Source organism: Cheilinus undulatus, linkage group 20 (genome assembly GCF_018320785.1).
Source record: "Cheilinus undulatus linkage group 20, ASM1832078v1, whole genome shotgun sequence".
Lineage (NCBI taxonomy): Eukaryota > Metazoa > Chordata > Actinopteri > Labriformes > Labridae > Cheilinus > Cheilinus undulatus.
In genome coordinates, this window is record NC_054884.1 from 6,531,549 (window position 1) to 6,546,178 (window position 14,630).

The following is a 14,630-nucleotide window of genomic DNA, read 5'->3' on the forward strand; positions in this document are numbered from 1 at the left end:
TTTTGAGTTATGTTGCTAATAAACAAACAAACCCTGCCGATCACATAACCTCCTTGGCAGAGGTATTTATGTCTTGCACGGCCCTTCATACCTGAACACAATTTACGTTTCATCTGTGAACATTGAAAGTAAGTACTTCAAGAAATCATTCAACCTTTCCCTCTCTGACACACACAGTCAAAAGTCACTTTATGTGTATGAATTTACTCTAAAGCTTGGCACGAGTGTTTTATGAATCAGTTTACCTCAAGCTGACCTGGTGATTAAAAACCTTTTTAAAATATAATACTTCAATGATAAAATATTCAAAATAAACTCAAGTTAAAGTGAATGATTTTAATCTGAAAAACACTCAAAGTACAGCTGTTGTAACACTGAGATAAAGTTAATTTGAGGTTATATGAGCAGTAAAAAACTATAAACAATAAAGTTTACTACCTTAAATTGTGATTTCACAAGGAAAACAACCAAACACTAAATAGTCATTCACCAGACTCTGAACTTCAAATGATTTATTCAATTCTAAATTGTATAAAAATCAAGTTTCAGTCTCTATTTACCAAACTGTGGCTTGTTTTAATGCCAGTTATTACCACTGTTACGCTGTTGAACATTTCAATCTGTTATAAAGCTGACCCGTGTTTTTATGCATATCAATCTCACTGACCAAAGTATTATTATTCTGCATTTAGATCCATTTTTCAGCTCTTGAAGAAAGATGGCGATTATAACAGAATTCATGTCAAAAACATTGAGAAAAGACTACAGTTAGTACACGTTCATGGAGGGGAGGATCACATTTTTAACACCAAAGATGGGCAACTGTGGGTATCAAGTTATATTTTAGAAAAAAACGGAAACATTTAGTTTTATCTAGAATTTTTATCCTGACATTTATACAGTTTAAATATGAATGTAAATGTAGAATTAATTCTAGATACTACTTTAATGCATTTAACAGTGTTTACAGGTTATTTTAGCAAGTTTACCGACAGTTTTATCCTTTTTAGAGCCATTTATTAACTATTATGTTGTATAAATGTCTTGCTAAAGCAACACATACATTTTACATGTTAACAGTTGAACAGGTGTGTTGACTTGTGGTGTTCGCCACTTCATGGGTTGACTTTCCTTGGCTTTCATGGGTTGGCTTTTCTTTTTTTTTTTTTCCAATCATATTTTTATTAGGGGTTTTTCAAATTAAAACAAACATATAAACAAACAAGAACATGAACAGGGCAGCTCAGACATTTTACAAAAGGACACACTACTAGGAAATAAAAGGTACACAAAACAGGTTGTACATCTTACATATATTGTAACGATATGCCGGACCAAAGGACCCAAAAGCAGACACAGGAATCAAGCACTTTCAAGTCCGTTTAATCAGGAAAAAGGTTCGATACACGGGAGGTCAAAACAAGCAGGCAGAGGTACAAAAAACGGCAGGCTAACTCGGAAACTAGGACGGGAAACTGGGTCAAATAAATCACGAAGGTCAATCAGAAGTAAGGCTCGAAGGAATTGGACACAAAGGAAACAAGACGATCTCGCACAGCAGACAGGGAGTGAATGAGCTAAATACACGAGGAGGGGAACACTCAGCCGGGGATCACCAGGTGCAGTCACTCGACAATCAACACAGGTGAGACACATGAGGATGATCAGGACACAGGGAAACAGGTAGGGATGGGCAGGAAGGAGTGATCTGGAAAAGAGACACAAGGTAAGTATCCAAAATAAAACAGGAAATGACAGACTAGAAACATGAGGGAAAAAGTAACTTAACTAGGTCAACCTGGAGATGTGACAGTACCCCCCCCTCCACGGCTGGCTCCAGACGGCCCAGGAACATCAGGATGTTCATTGTGGAAGTTTTTGATGAGCTCTGGGTCCATGATGTCTCTAGCGGGGACCCAGGAGCGCTCTTCAGGGCCATAACCCTCCCAATCCACCAGATACTGATAGCCACGGCCTCTTCTTCTGGCGGCTAGCAACTTTTAGACCGTGTAGACTCTTTCTCCATCAACGAAACGGGGGGGAGGAGGGGGCTTGGAGGTGGGGACCAGAGGGCTGGATTTGGCGGGTTTAAGTTGACTGACGTGGAATGCAGGATGGACTCTCATGGTTCTGGGTAGTTTTAGTTGGACAGTTACAGGATTAATAACTTTGGAAATAGGAAACGGACCAACGAACCTGGGAGCGAGCTTCTTAGAATCCAGGACGCAGAGGCAGGTTTTTAGTGGATAGCCAAACTTTGTGTCCACAGTGATACTTGGGGGCCTCAGACCTTTTGCGATCAGCCGCCGTCTTGTGTCTGGCTGAAGCTCGGAGGAGGGCTTGTCTGGCTCGCTCCCAGGTCCGGCGACAACGTCGCACCAGGGTCCAGGCAGAGGGGACAGATACCTCCTTATCTAGGGCAGGAAAAAGAGGAGGTTGAAAGCCGTACACACACTGAAAGGGGGACATGCCAATTGATGAGTTAATAAGTGAGTTATGTGCATATTCTACCCACACGAGCTGGTTGGACCATGAGGAAGGGTTCTGGGAAGCCAGAATGCGCAGGCCCGTCTCCATTTCTTGATTCATCCGCTCAGTTTGTCCATTCGATTGAGGGTGAAATCCAGAGGAGAGGCTCACAGTGGCTCCAATCAGCGAACAGAATTCCTTCCAGAACCTGGAGGTGAACTGGGGGCCCCGGTCCGACACCACATCTCTAGGGAGACCATGTATACATGGTGCAGCATAGCCTCGGCTGTTTCCTTGGCAGAGGGCAAATTGGTTAAAGGGATAAAATGAGCCATTTTAGAAATTATGTCCACCACTGTTAGAACAGTGGTGTTACCTTCTGATGGGGAGTCCGTGACACAGTCCAGGGATATGTCGGACCAGGGCCTCTTGGGTACCGGAAGAGGATGGAGCAGACCTGCCGGATGCTGATGGGAGACCTTACTGGAGGCACAGGTGGGGCAGGCTGAGATGAATTCCGAAACCTCCTTGTCCATAGAGGGCCACCAGAAACGTTCTTTAAGGACCCCCAGAGTTCGGCTAACACCGGGTGGCAGGAAAACCGAGAGGAGTGTGCCCATTGGATAACCTGGGAGCGGAGCTCAGGAACAACAAACAGGCTACCAGGTGGACAGTTCACAGGGGGGTTAACATGAGGGATGCCCTCCTGGACTTTTCTCTCTATCTCCCAAGTAACATTAGCAACAACACAGGAACGTGGGAGGATCAGTTCAGGTTCTGCTTTTTGCTCCTCATTAGAATGGATTCTAGAGAGAGCATCAGGCTTAACATTCTTATTACCAGGTCGATAGGATAGGGTAAAATTAAAACGATTAAAGAATAATGCCCACCTGGCTTGCCTGGCATTCAGTCTCTTGGCTGTTTGAAGATATTCTAAATTTTTGTGGTCAGTCCACACCAAGAAGAGTTGAGAAGTTCCCTCCAGCCAATGCCTCCACTCCTCCAGTGCCACTTTGACTGCCAGCAGCTCCCGGTTGCCTACATCGTAGTTGCGTTCAGCTGCAGAAAGCTTGCGTGACAGGAAGGCACAGGGGTGGAGAGCGATCATCCTTGGAAGAACGTTGAGACAATACAGCTCCAATGCCTACATCAGATGCGTCTACCTCAACAACAAACTGATTGTTAGTGTCAGGCAGAATGAGGACAGGAGCAGAAGAAAAACAGTTCTTAAGTCTGACAAAAGCTGCATCAGCAGCAGAGTTCCACAAAAATTGCCTCTTAGAGGAGGTAAGCTCATGCAGGGTGAGGCAATAATGCTAAAGTTCGAATGAATTTTCTATAAAAGTTGGCAAACCCCAGAAATCTTTGAAGTTCTTTGCGGGAAGAAGGTACTGGCCAATCTTTGACAGCACTAACCTTTTCAGGGTCCATCTGGATCTGACCTTCTGCAATGATGTATCCTAAGAAGGTAACGGAAGGTCTGTGAAACTCACATTTCTCGGCTTTGACGAAAAGCTGGTTCTGAAAGAGGCGCTCCAGGACCTTTCTGACATGGCTGATGTGGGTTTGCTCATCCGAGGAAAAAATTAGGATATCATCCAAGTAAACGAATACAAAGTCATTTAACATATCCCGCAGAACGTCATTGACCAGGGCTTGAAAAACTGCAGGAGCGTTAGTAAGGCCAAAGGGCATAACTAAATATTCGTAGTGACCCGTGGGAGTGTTAAATGCTGTCTTCCATTCATCCCCCTCCTTATTCTGACTAGGTGATAAGCATTTCGCAGATCCAGCTTAGTGAATATTTTAGCTTCACTTAATTGTTCAAAAGCAGATGAGATCAAAGGGAGGGTACCTGTTTTTCACGGTGATGTTGTTAAGGCCCCTGTAGTCAATGCATGGCGAGCGATTTGTCCTTCTTGTCCACAAAGAAGAAACCAGCTCCTGCAGGTGAAGAGGACGGCCGAATTATCCCTGCCGCCAGAGACTCCTCCACATACTGCTCCATTGCCTGTCTTTCGGGAGAGAGTAAAGTCTCCCTTGGGAGGAAAGCGTTCAGGTAAGAGATCAATGGCACAGTCATAAAGTCTGTGTGGAGGTAGGGATTTAGCTTTAGCTTTGTTGAAAACTTCCTTCAGGTCATGGTAAAAGTCAGGAACTTGGGATAAGTCAGGGTAATCAGAGTCAGGGTGAGGTACTGTTACCGGAACTTTCTGGGGTTTACTATGAAAACAAGTCAGACTGCAATTTATTCCCCAGTCAGTTATTTGTCCTGAAGCCCAATCAATCTTAGGGTTGTGAATCTCGAGCCAGGGTCTCCTAAGATTATCTCATGATTGAGGAGTCAAAAACATGAAAACTGATTTGTTCACTGTGTGAGTCAGGAAAACGAATGGTCACAGACTGGGTGCGGTGAGTAATTCTGCCCATTGAACTGCCATTAACCGCGCAGACCTCCAGGGGATGATTCAGGTTGAAAGTCGTAAGGCCGAGTCTCCTAACCAGGAGAGAGTTCATCAGATTAGCATCAGATCCTGAATCAATGAATGCTTTCACAGTCTTAATGTCTTTGGCTTCAATGGAGACTTCAGGGAGTAATTGGGCAGGATTGTTAAATATGAGGTTGCGACTCACCACAGTCTGTAGTCTAGGGGATCTCCGTCTGATAGGGCAGTCAACCAAAAGATGACCCAGTTGTCCACAATAGATGCAGCGGCCCTCCTTCATTCGACGGAGACGCTCATCTGGAGTGAGCCTGGTGCGGCCTAGCTGCATGGGTTCCTCAGGTTGGGCATCGGTGACCAGCGGGAGTGAGGCAGGTCTTCTCCCGGCCTGGGGAAGATCAGCTGGGCTGGACCTCCTAGTGTAAGCAGGATAAAAACGTTCCCGCTGCCTGCCTCTATCCTTCTCTCTTTCTCAGAGTCTCTTATCAATTTTAATGGCCAGAGCAATCAAAGAATCTAAATCTTGAGGAAGATCAAAAGTCACTAGATGGTCCTTTAATTTCTCAGATAAGCCTTCAAAAAAGGCATCAAGCAGGGCAGTGGAATTCCAATCACTTTCAGCAGATAATGTTCTAAATTCAATGGCGTAGTCAGACACATTTCTATGCCCCTGCTTAATTCTAGTTAAGGCCCTGGCTGCTTCTCTGGCTGGCTGAATGTTTTGAAATACCTGAGTAAAGGCTTTAGTGAACGCCGCCAAGGAGTTACAGATGTCCGATCTCCTGCCCCACTCCGCAGTGGCCCAACGGCTGGCTCTGTCCATCAGGTGAGAGACGATGAAGGCGATCTTGACCCGGTCCGAGGGGAAGGCAGCTGCGTTGAGTTCGAAGTGAAGCTCACACTGTGTCAAGAACGTCTTGCAGTCGCCAGAATCCCCGGAGAATTTCTCTGGTCTGGAAAGCTGGGGAACGAGTGAGGGAGAAGCTGCAGGCAGAGAAGGCTGGGTAGCCGGCTCAGGAGGCAGAGGAGGAGCGTTATCATTTTTCGACAGGTTGATCTGGATCATCTGCGTGATGGTGCTGAGCTGTGCTCCCAACTCAGCCGTGGTAGTCTCTTGTCGTCCGGCCAACTGCTGCACTAACTGTCCAAGCGCTTTAATTTGCTCATCCTGTTGAGCAAGGCGCTGACCCTGCGCTTTGGCGCCTGTCGAGCGGGTCAGAGTCTGCTGGATCCATTGTTGGCGAGATCGTACTGTAACGATATGCGGACCAAAGGACCCAAAAGCAGACACAGGAATCAAGCACTTTCAAGTCCGTTTAATCAGGAAAAAGGTTCGATACACGGGAGGTCAAAACAAGCAGGCAGAGGTACAAAAAACGGCAGGCTAACTCGGAAACTAGGACGGGAAACTGGGTCAAATAAATCACGAAGGTCAATCAGAAGTAAGGCTCGAAGGAATTGGACACAAAGGAAACAAGACGATCTCGCACAGCAGACAGGGAGTGAATGAGCTAAATACACGAGGAGGGGAACACTCAGCCGGGGATCACCAGGTGCAGTCACTCGACAATCAACACAGGTGAGACACATGAGGATGATCAGGACACAGGGAAACAGGTAGGGATGGGCAGGAAGGAGTGATCTGGAAAAGAGACACAAGGTAAGTATCCAAAATAAAACAGGAAATGACAGACTAGAAACATGAGGGAAAAAGTAACTTAACTAGGTCAACCTGGAGATGTGACATATATTACAGGTGGACCAAGATGAAAACCTAAGTTAATCGGTTAGGCACCCCTCATTCATATTTGCAGACAAGACAGTCCCATTACAGCTATATTCAGGGTAAGGTGCAGTCATTGCTCCTATGTGTCCTGGTTGACAGTGTCACTTCTGTTAAGGAATCCCACAGTTAATGTGTTGGCTAGGTTGGGATCAGTTTACTGTAGATACAGATCCCAAACCTTGCAGAAGGTATGAATTGTTGAGTGGAGCATACATGTAAGAAACTCCATGGGCATACACTGCATGATAATTTTGTGCCAGTTTTTCTTCGTTGGAGGCTTTTCCGTAATCCGGATAACAGAATGTTTTTCCTTGCAGCATATGTTGAAAGGTTAAACAGACGTTTGTGATGTCTATTGACAAGCTTCCTATCAGGAAGTCCAAGAATAAGGCAAACAGGGTCTGGCTCAACCTCCACGCCAAATATTATACTCAGCTGCTCTACTATACCCGACCAGTGTCGTTGTATTTTGGAACAAGACCAGGGGTGACCATGGGTTGGCTTTTAAAACTTTCGTGGGTGAGCTTTGTTTTGCGGGGAGGTGGTAACAGTGCTGTACAGCCAGTTCAGCTGGATAGCTGGGGACAATCTACTGCCATCCACTAGAACAGTGGTTCTCAAATGGGGGTACGTGAAGGCACTCGGTGGGGGTACATGAAATTTTAAAATATATTCTGGCTATTTCAGAAAAGTAGCGCCTTTCTATGGATGTCCGGAGCCACATGATTTTGCAAGTTTATTACGTGCATTCTAAAATCACATTCGTGCTGTGAATGTCTGCGGTGTGCTTTCTCTGTCCTCCGATAAACATTTGCACTCATATGGACATGTCGTGCTGCCTGCTGCCTCTCTCCCTTTCTACCAGGCTACGTGAAGCAAAAACACAAGAACTGACAACTGACGTATGAGAAGAGGACAAATATCAGGTGGTGTTAGAGAGGAGGACGTTTTTTTTCCCCCGTCTGCCTGAAAAAAATAGGCACCACCACCATGTGTGCTCGTCGGAGCGAAACTTTGAAAAATATCTGCAGCAGTGTTGCGCTGTTACATTATGTTGCTGGTGTGGAAGCTTGCATTGACTCGCTACAGGTTGGAAATGTAAATATTTTGTGTGAATAATTTGCATGAAAAAATTGTGTCTGGAGTGTAACCACTGTTCTAGAGCTAATCTGAAGGCCACATGAAGTTTGGAGGTCTGTAGCCATTGACTCTGCAGAAAGTTGGCGACCTCTGCGCTCTATGCGCCTCAGCATCCGCTGACCCAGCTCTGTCATTTAACGTCGCCTACCACTTCATGGTTAAGTTGCTGTAATTCCCAAACGCTTCCACTTTGTTATAATACCACTGACAGTTGACTGTGGAATATTTAGGAGCGAGGAAATTTCACCACTGGACTTGTTGCACAGGTGGCATCCTATCACAGTACCACACTGGAATTCACTGAGCTCCTGAGAGTGACCCTTTCTTTCACAAATGTTTGTAGAAACAGTCTGCATGCCTAGGTGCTTGATTTTATACACCTGTGGACATGGAAGTGATTGGAACACCTGATTTCAATTATTTGGATAGGTGAGTGATTACTTTTGGCAATATAGTGTATGTCATGGTATTCAAGAGGAACTGTTGTGATGGTCTGCCTTTTTTTAGTTGTAATGTGATTCACATCATCTTTTGAGTAGAAAACTCTCGGTCTTCTTGTCAAACTATCTGAAATCCTGTTGTTCTGCCTCCGTTGGTAGGTGTAGTTAACCTTCCTGTTCTCTGAAATCCCATTTTTGAGACAAGCATTGGAGCCTGTATTTTTTCAGTACTTTTCCTGTTATTGCTTTTCCATTTATTTGCCTGTCCTTCTTCCCCTGTGCTTTTTGCATTTGCTTCATAAACCTGACCTGGAAGTGCTTGGTTGTGGGTCTACAGCTTACCCAGATTAGAGCTGGAGGCTCTGTGGGGCGTCTATCTTCCTTGCAGCTAAGTCTCCAAGATGAGATTTTACAAGAATTACGAGGCCAAACATCCTTCAATAGAAACACATTCAAAGCTCATAAACCCAGTATTAGTTTTAATATTGCTGTGTTGGATATGTATTCAGTAAGTGGGTACTACTTCTCAGTAGTTATCCTTTTTTTTTCATGTTTTTGCATCAAGCACTGTCAAATCTGGTAAAGTAGGCTGTTACTGAAGTGTTATATCTGGTGTCTTTATGGATGCTTTTTTCTTGAAGTCCACTACAACTAAAAACATGCTTAGACATTCAAATAAAGAGAGTAGTTCTTCTCTTTTTACGTCTTTATTAAGAAGATCACATTAGATAGGAGTAAAACTCATATAAGTTGTTGTTTGGGCTAATGGCATGGGACAGTGAAAGAAAAACTTTGAACACAATCAGTTAAAAAAAGGAAATGTTCTCATTTATTTTGCTTTTTACTGCACTGACACCTCATAGCACTACTGTCCAATAAAGAAAGAAACGCTGAAAATGATCAGCAAACTCTTTCAGTAGGCTGGAGAGTCAGGATGCAGACAAATAAAGAATATTTACAATGATTTTCATTCATTAGAAATCAATATAAACACTGAAAACAAACATATTTACATAAAATGAAACAATAGAGAAAAAAAAAACCATAAATGAGGACCGAGGACTTTAACTGGAGGAGCCGGTTTCATCTCCTGATGAGGAGCTGCTCTGGTCCACCGCTGGCCCCTGGCTCTGGAGGTTCACAGGTGCAGATACTGGGACCTGGCCTTGTGGTGGCATCACAAAGGCCGTGTTCACCGTCTGCAACATGATGAAACTTTTTTGACCTGTTACACTGTCTGTTACTTCCAGGTAAACAGGTAAGGCATTAGCCTGGGGCAGCTGCTGGACTACCGGCATCACAGGAGGCGCCAGCGGCATCACTGGAGTGACTGGCAGCATCACTGGAGGGACTGGCAGCATCACAGGAGGGACTGGCAGCATCATGGGAGGCTCCACTGCATCTGTGAATAAACAGACAAAACTACTAATCAGTCTTCTGCAATACTGCCTCATAAACTGGAGTGACCATACGTCCCAGATCATTGGAACCCCCTCCCCCTTTCTAGATTGGTGTCCCACTTCCCCAAAATAAGTATAAAACGCTAAAATGTCCTGGTTTTAAACAGCCTGTGCTGGTTTTAACCAGCTGAAATTAAATCATCATGATTGCTACACTGATTTATCTCTGTGCCACCCAGTGTTATTGCCATGGCTGTTTTAACTAGGTATGAGCATGGTTAGCCAGCTGAACGCTGACATTTGGATATAAGATTAACCAACACTAACCTGAATGAGTGGTCCAACTTCTAATATCTAGTGTATTTAACATAAAGGACAGTGTGATTGATAGAAATATCTACATACCTTCAGTTGAAGTGTGGCCTCTCCTCCTTATTCTCTTCCTCTTCTTGCCCTAAAAACAACAAAAATATCAGACGTCATGACTGGGCTCTCTCTAGAGTTTCAATATGATCCTAATATCATAAACCATACAGACTAAAACACTTTGAGGATTTCAGTGTGGAGACAACACAACAGTTAAATACTGGGACTAAACTGCAGGATGGGGGAGCACATCAATGTCTATTATTGTTTTGACTGAGAGCCCCCTAGCGGCCAAATTTACACACTTAAAAAAAGGATTGAACCTGATCCATGTAAAGAAAACATTTTCAATCCAGTCCTGTCCATGCAGGGCTGTTAGTATGAAGCTATAGTCTTCTGACTGTGTCAGTCAGAGTAGTGTGACCAGGTCTAATGTTTGTGTTTGTAGAAGGTTGTTAACATGTTGGAGAGTGTTGGCAGCTTGTACTTACATAGTTGTCACTGTTGTCCCAGTCAGGGTACATCTGTTTGTGGGCCGCCAGTAAAGCATCGGCCCGACGGTAATATACCAGTCTCTCCTCCCCTGGCATGGAGTTCCACTGTGAACAGACGACAACACCAGGTCAGAAAGCTCTCACAGACACACACTGTCACTGTTTTACAGGTTGGCTTTACTCACAGTATAAAAACAGTCCTTAGAGTTCAGCTAATGGACATCCTAACTAATAAACAAATACTTCAAAATTCTTCTCTAAGGACTAGAAATATTCAAGTATCACTGAAAAGTGATGGTGTTAAAAATGTTAAAAAGCTTTTTAACCAAACTTCTATCATGTTTTTAAGTTTCATGAACATGTAGAGTGACTTACTATCCCTGCCAGGTATTTATTACTGGCTGCCATCCCTTGTTTCTTGACCTCATCAGGAACACCAGGCCTCCGCTCCTTCATGAAGATCATGAAGGAATTATCAGGCTTCTTTATGTACAGCCTGTTGTCCTCTGAAGTTTCCTCCCGTCGTCTTTTTCTGTGGAGAAACAAAAACAGTAAGTCTGTGTAATGAGCCTGTCTGAGGAATAAACTGATACAGAGTCAAATTTGAGTGTTGACGCCTCAGTGTTCAACGTTTCCAGGTTTTGCTGTGTAGAGGAGAGAGAAAATCATTTTTACCAACACTTACTTTTTGTTGGTCTTGGGAGGAGGAGCATGGGAGCGTGGGAGAATATTGAGCTTCAAGGTAGGACCAGCATCCTCAACGTACGATGTGCTAGGAGCAGCATTGCAACAGCCACGTGCACAACGACCCTCATTTCCACCTTGAGATGTGCCGGGCTGAGCATCATCAGAGTTTGAGGTGCTGGGACCAGCAGGCCTCACTGGTTCTTCATTATTCTGAAACAGAACATGAGGTTAGACAAGCTGCAGTGTCATTGGTTCACCAGGTGTTAGCGCTATCTGTCACTGGACTGTTGTGACTGGAGAGTCATAGAGATCAGACCAGTATGAGGTCTTTCTCTGGACTTAAAGTTTATGAAGTAATATGTTAATGCACAAAGATCTTCACTCACTAACTTACCTTGTTTTGCTCCTCCTTCTCACCCCAGGCGTCCACGAGTGTCATGATGTCCTCTTCTTTGAGATTCACAACCTCTGAACCAGCCTGGGGAGCTGGAGAGCTCCTCATGTGGGCTGTTGTCCTCTGAGGACCGTCCAACGTGCTGAACAGGTCCAAGATATCCAGATCATCGAAACAAAAAGACAGCGAGTCCGGTCGGGTTTCCTCTTCACTGCCTTCCAGAAGAGGAGGACTGCTGGTCTCAGGACCAGCTTCTGGAGGTGGAGCGTCAGCCTGGAGGTCAATTATGGTTTGGACGGCCTCCTTCAGTTCTGACACCACCTCTGACCACTCCATCTCCCCGATGATACCATCAAATTCTGCATTTAGGTCCATTTTTCAACTCTTGTAGAAAGATGGTGATTATAACAGAATTCCTGTCACGAAAAGTGAGAAGAGACTCAGTTAGTACACGTTCATGGAGAGGAGGATCACATTTTTAACACCAAGGATGGGCAACCGTGGTTATCAAGTCATATTTTAGACAAAAACTAACATATTTAGCTTTTTTCAGAATTTTTATCCTGGCATTTATACAGTTTAAGCATGGATGTAAATTGTAAATGTTGAACTAGCTACTACTTTAATGCATTTAACAGTGTTTACAGATTATTTTAGTACGTTTACTGACAGTTTTATTCTTTTTTGAGCTGTTTACTGAAAATCTATGAATTTCTTGCTAAAGCATCACATATATTACATATTAACAGTTCAGCAGGTGTACCTAATAATTTGGTCGGTGAGATTATTGTACTAACAGTTCCAGCACATTAAATCTGAAGGTTGGTAAATAATGATTTTATGAATGATTTAATATTTAAAAAGAAATATATTTTGAATATTTTATCATTTTAGTCTTATTTTAAAAAGTTTTTAATCACCAGGTCAGCTTGAAGTAAACTGATTTATGAAACACTTGTGCCAAGTTTTAGAGTCAATTTTATACATAAAGTGACTTTTTTTTTTTTACTTAGGGAAAGTTTAAGTGATTTCTTGAAGTACTTACTTCCAACGTTCACAGATGAAACGTAAATGGCGTTCAGGTTTGAGATTTGTTCCTGGCTCTGGTTCGTCTCTCAGGTAGACTTTAGGTCTCTGACTGAAGTCTGAGGATAGATTCACCTTACTTCAGCTTTTATAGGCTTTAGAATGTCCATTGATGATGTCATTGGGGTTCTATTCCACGCCAACATTCCGAAGCTCCTGATTGGTTGATTCCAAGGTGGTTTCCAACAGGGCTCCACAGTGTGGTTCTGGAAGTAGAAGTCCCACTCTTTTTCTCCATAGAGGATTTGATAATCAGCCATTTTATCAGAAATATCCAAATTAGACTCACCACGAGCCACCTGAGAGTGAAACCACGACATATGCCCCTGTTGAAGTTAAACAGTCACAAAATATGAACCCCTTTTTAAGAAAAACAGAGTTTATTCACCATCTCAGACAAAAATACTACAATACCCACAATCCTTGAGTGTCACAGTAGTCAGTGATTGGTGGGGTCTCCAGTTACCATGGAAACCAAGATTTCAAAGTGCAAAAATAAAAACACTCTTTACTTTTAAGCTACTTTTATGTCCCTATAGTCGTGAAATATTCAGGAAAAAAAGTTTCAGCGTTATTGTAGAAATTGTTAAAAGCCTGGATGAACGCTGCCACACAACATTTGTTGTTTTTATCGACAAAATCTGGACATGATAGGCCCACATACTGTTGTTCTTGACAAAAATGAATGTATAAACTTTCCATTATTACTACAGGGCAACTCTTGAAAAAACAATAGAGGATTTAGTCATTTTTTATTAAAAACTCTAAATTCTCAATTTAAAAAGTTGTTCATTTACAAGAAAAAGTAGATTTTGTCACTTTAAAAGTTGTAAATGTAAGTGAATCAAAACTTTGTGTTTTGTGATTATAAAGTCAAAAATTAAACCAATATTTTCAGTTTGGTTTCTTGTACATTTTTGGCCAAAACACTACTTTCCATTGTGTTGAAGGATTTTAAAATTTGACATTTATGAGTTTCTATTGTCAAAATTAAAGACTTCGTGAACTCGGAAATCGCAAGATTGTCTTGCAGATTTCCTTTACTTTTTAAATTTTGAAATGCCGAGGTTTTTTTCTGGAAAATAAAAAACTTTAAAACCTCATTTCCCCTGAAAAATGTTAACTTATTTGCCTAAAAATTACAGGTTCTCTTCATTTTTAAAAATATTTTAGGTTGGCCTTTATACATCGTGTTTCTAATCATGATTCTTACTAAATATATTTGTACATATAATTTTGACAACCTCAGAGCAGACAGGATCCTGCGCCCCCCTGAGATCTTTGGTGCCCAGACCCCAGGTTAGGAACCAACCTGGGGTCTGGGGTGTTCTCAGATGGTGTGCCAAGGCACACTAGTGTGTCCAAGTCTACGTGTGCCATGGTAATTTGTACCATATGTTATTACTACAACTTTATAGCAAGAACTGTAACCAGGCCTGCCCACAGATTTGGCTGGGCCCTTGAAAAATCCCAGAGAGTGGGACCTCCTCAGTTGGGATTTATTGATGATATCAGTCTATGCGTGTTGGATCAGTAGCATTGGTGCTAGCATCCTGGCTAACAGTTACCTCATTAAGAGCTGAAAAGCATGGCAAGCCATTATTGGGTTGAATTGGTGTAAAATTTATTAATTTGTGCTATTTTTAACCAAGTTAAACAATTTTTCTACCCATTTTCACCACTTCTTTTGACTGCTTTTTTTGCCCCTTCTTATTACTACTTTTGACCCATTTTTGTGTCCTTTTTTTGAAACTTCTTGCCACATTCAACCCATTTTTGCTACCTTTTTTGGAACTTTTTCCCACATTTAACCAATTTTGCTACCTTTTTTGGAACTTTTTTCCCACAGTTAACCAATTTTGCTACCTTTTTTGGAACTTTTTCCCACATTTAACCAATTTTGCTACCCTTTAAGATACGTTTT

The 14,630-nt window shown here is 42.7% G+C and overlaps 1 long non-coding RNA gene across 1 annotated transcript; it reads right to left on the minus strand.

Annotated features, from left to right (window-relative positions):
- Nucleotides 1-1,362: 1,362 nt before the first annotated feature.
- On the minus strand, nt 1,363-1,995 carry LOC121528519. Its single transcript, XR_005993486.1, has 2 exons — nt 1,799-1,995; nt 1,363-1,708 (listed from the first exon to the last, which is right to left on the minus strand). It is a non-coding gene; the product is annotated as an uncharacterized LOC121528519 (long non-coding RNA).
- Nucleotides 1,996-14,630: the final 12,635 nt, after the last annotated feature.